Genomic DNA, 4363 nt, shown 5'->3' on the forward strand with positions numbered 1-4363 from the left:
ACGGTTCTGCAGAGAAGCTTGATAGTTCCTCACGAATTGAGTGCAAGCTGCTTGTTCATTTGTTTTGTAGCAGCATGGCATTGTTGACAATGAAATTTGTACTGATCTTAATAAGGAAGATTGTTGTGTGCCAGGCACTTGAAACAAATCTTTTGTTCATGCTTCAGCTGCAGTATCAAGTCCCTTTTGAGGCACCTCGTTCAAGGATGTAGGTTAATTGGTGAAAGGCCTAAGTACAGCAGTAATGAAAGCTGAAGGTCTCAAGGACGGGCAGCAGGCGAAAGAACTGAAAGCATGTGGCTCTTTGGTTTGGAGAAGAGGGGTCTGAGAGGCAGAGTAACATTCTTCAGATAAATAAAAGATTTTCAAGTGGGAAGGGAGAAAATGGCTCTCCATTTCCACTGTGGTTGAAACAGTGACTAATTGGCCTGAAAGGAAGGAAAGAAAACTTTTATCTGAAATGTTAGGAAAGGTTTCTGGTGGTAATGGTAATTTCAGGGGAGCTGTGAAGTCAGTATTTGAAGCTTTTTAAAAAGAAATTTAGACCAAGCATATATCAGGAATAGTTTAGATATGGGTAAGTTTTTTCCTCGAAGCAGGAGCACTGAGTAAAGTGACCTGCTACCAGTTTTTTGTTTCTCTCAGAGATGCTCCCCTGCAACTCTGTAAACAGAAAATGTATTACAGGGAAGTTTTACTTTTGGTTTTTAGTGGTGGTTGTTTTTTGTGGTTTTTTGTTTGTTTGTTTTTTTAATTGGACAGCTTGGGGTAAAATTTGCTTTCCACAAGTTGGTTTGTTGGGCACTGTGCCTGGAACATTAGTACAGTGTGCCTGGAAAATTCATGCCATCACTTTAGTTCAGCTTCTTCTTATCACTCCTTCAGGTGAAACTGTAGATAAATCTCCTCAAAGACCTTCAGCTCACCCCTCTGACAGAATTACTTCTCTTCTGGAAGGTGACTGACACTCAAGTTAACTTTACACAGTTCATCGTGTTACTGGAGTGCTGCAAAAATTGACCCTCAATACTGTTATGTCAGTGTTCTCTAGGAGTATGCAGTGAGAAGAAGGAGGGTGGTACTGACTGTGTGAATGTAAATGTTGTGTATCTATTTTTTTTTTCCTTTACCAGGAAAGAAGGCAAGCTATCCATTTTCAAGAAAGATGTTAATTTACTTCTGTAAGTTTTTAGTTGTAGAAACATAGAATGGTTTGGTTTGGAAGGAACCTTGAAAGTTCATCTAGTCCAGCTCCCTTGCAGTGAGCAGGGACATCTTCAACTAGATCAGGTTGCTCAGAGCCCCGTCCAGCCTGACCTTGAATGTTTCCAGGGATGGGGCATCTACCACCTCTATGGGCAACCTGTTCCAGTGTTTCATCACCCTCATTGTAAAAAATTTCTTATTTATATCTAGTCTAAATCTACTCTCTTTTAGTTTAGAAACATTTCCCATTGTCCTATCGCTGAAGGCTCTGCTAAAAAGTCTGTCCCCATTTTTCTTTATAGGCCCCATTTAAGTACTGAAAGGCCACGAAAAGGTCTCACTGGAACCTTCTCCAGGCTGAACAACTCCAACTCTCTCAGCCTCTCTTCACAGGAGTTGTTCCATCTCTCTGATCATTTTTGTGGCCCTCCTCTGGACCTCCTCCAACAGATCCATGTCTTTCCTGTGCTGAGGAGTCCAGAACTGGACACAGTACTCCAGGTGGGGTCTCATGAGAGCAGAGCAGAGGGGCAGAATCACCTCCCTTGAGCTGCAGGCCACAGTTAATATTTGGGAATGATGGATGAATATTGTTTTGTGTTTATCAAAATACTAAGCACTACTAGTCAGTATTCAGGAAACAACAGTTCTAATTTGTTGAAAAATTATGTAACTCCTTTTAGGAGTAAATGTTCATACTTGTTTGTTTTATACCAATTATCCATATCTATTTTAAATTGGAATTATCTGTACCTATGGTTTCTATAGGGTGCCTTACTAATTGAGTATTAAAACAGTGTAAGTAATCTGACTAAAACAAAGAGACTTATTCTGAAGTGTTTGGAGACTGACTGTAATATTTGTCCTTCAGATTAAATGTTGTTGTATAAAAACTATTTCGTTTTAGGTACTGCAGTTTTTGATGTAACATTTAATATGTTACGTATCTGTACACAAGTAGTAACTAAATTTGCAATGGTAAGCTGTCTGAAAACCTACCATAGATACTAGGGTAGCCGTCTTTCACTGCTGCCTTCTTCCCACATCATATTCAGTGGTGAACTTAATTTTATTTTCTTTCCCAAGCAAAAATTTAGAATGTATGATTGTCACGCCAGATCTTGTGTTGAATCAAACTGCAATTAAAGTGAGGAAGGACTTGGGTTACTGTCATGTTGGTGAGGTCTTTCACTGCTAGTACACAGAGCAGACAGATTTGTTGATATTAATTTTGCTGTGCGTAGTTTCTTGTAAGAATAGGCACACATCAATCGGGAGGGAAAAGTTGCTTTCGTGGTACTCTTGCTTAGGGATTTAGATGCAGTACAACTTACTGCCTTGTGCGAGACCTAGTGTCCTCTAAAATAATAGAGCGTGTGTCTGTGTAGCATAATGCACTGTTCTGTAGGGGTAACTGAACTGATTTGATTAATAGAAATTACACGACCATGCTAGCATGATGCTTTGCCTGGGGTAATTTGTCCTGCTGAGAATGACTGAATTGTATTACTGGCTCAGAGCCATCTGCATTATTTTTGAATGCCACTGCTTCAGGTGGTACGTCTGCATCCATAGTAAGTGCAGATATCTTGCTAAAACATTTTTCTTCTGTTCCTGGTGGTCTTAGCAGTAACACTACCAGACCTTCACTGAAATTGTTTGGCCTAAAATATACTATGCCTTTCTTTAGTTGAGTGTAATCTCCATGTTCTTAAATTTCATGTTGTTCCTTTCAGTTGAATTGGTTTTTAATTTTGTTTTGTTTTTCCTGAGGCTCTGTTACCATCGGATGGAAGATTTTGCAAAAAGTTGTTGTGCAAAGTTTTATTTATAGAATTCCAGGCCAAAAAAACCTCTCTGGTGGGAAGGTCAAGCAGACATGCTAGTCATTTAAAATCCTTAGTATTTGTAGCTTTAAAACAAAGAGTCTTGAACTGTTTGGAGACTGAGAACTCATTTTTATATTTATATAAAAGCTTAATTTAATGCTAACAAAAAATCCTCTTGGTTAAAAAGATGATCTTGTTATTTTCTTAGTATTGTTCCTGGCTTCATGTTTGCCAAAGTCACTACTTGATTTATTGTAAATTAATGTAAAAGGAAGAGGTATTCAAGCTTCTGCTGAGTTGTGTTATTTCATGAATCATGCTGTACAACCAAATATTTTGTGTAATGAGTGTAGAAGCTAGTCCTTGTACTCTTCTGTAGTTGCTATACCACCCACTTACTTCTTTCTCTGTTTCAATTATGCTTACAACAATCTTGTTTTATTTTATGCCATTTTATTTTATTTTATGCCATCTTTACCTTTTGCGCAGAGTTAAGCAGCTTCTGTGGATATTAATTTATTTCTTGTTGGCTTTTGAAATAAAGAAAAATCTTGATAATATGTAACAAGTTCATTAATTTGACCTGTTCGCTTTAGGATACTGAATTAATGTGCATGTAACAAGATGACTTGTGAAACTTGATACAAGAGGCTAATAGGATTTCTGTATCCTCTTTGAACAAGACAGAACGTACAGATTTTATCATCAAATTGCGTTTTGCTGTGATTAGGATTCCTAGCTTAGAAACCTTGTGCTAGACAAAGCATTGTATGTAAATGTTGGCATGTTTTACTTAATCTCTGGCATTCTTTTTCTATCCATTTTCAGAAGATGACTAAATAATTACAGGCACGTGAGGGACAAGACTAAGTTTGAATTGATACAAGAAAAAAATATCCTGTTGGAATTTTGTTTTTCAACATAGCCTTTAAATTAGTAGGGCTTGGATTTACATTTCCTCAGGTTTTTAAAAGTATGGTTTCTGTTAATGTAGCTTCATTGCAGTTTCATTGCTATGTCAGTTTTCCAAAGTCATAACTATCCTGATCTCTTGAAATTTAATTTTCTTTATGCATAACAGTTATATAAAATTAATCCAGGTATAATTGTAACAGTGGGTTTTCTTGATGTCTAGTTTCCTTTAAACAACCATAAACATATTTCAAATTTGCCATATTGAATGAATTATGAAACTATTTTTTTGTGTTAGCATTAAGCTGATTTCTGGTTTTTAGGAGATTAGTCTTTTTAGCTATAAGTATTTGAAGAATTTGATTTTGTTGTATTATTAAGTATTTGGTAATTTGAGTCTCAAGTATGTAGACCTT

Source organism: Antrostomus carolinensis, unplaced genomic scaffold (assembly GCF_000700745.2).
Source record: "Antrostomus carolinensis isolate BGI_N321 unplaced genomic scaffold, ASM70074v2 scaffold14282, whole genome shotgun sequence".
Taxonomy (NCBI): domain Eukaryota; kingdom Metazoa; phylum Chordata; class Aves; order Caprimulgiformes; family Caprimulgidae; genus Antrostomus; species Antrostomus carolinensis.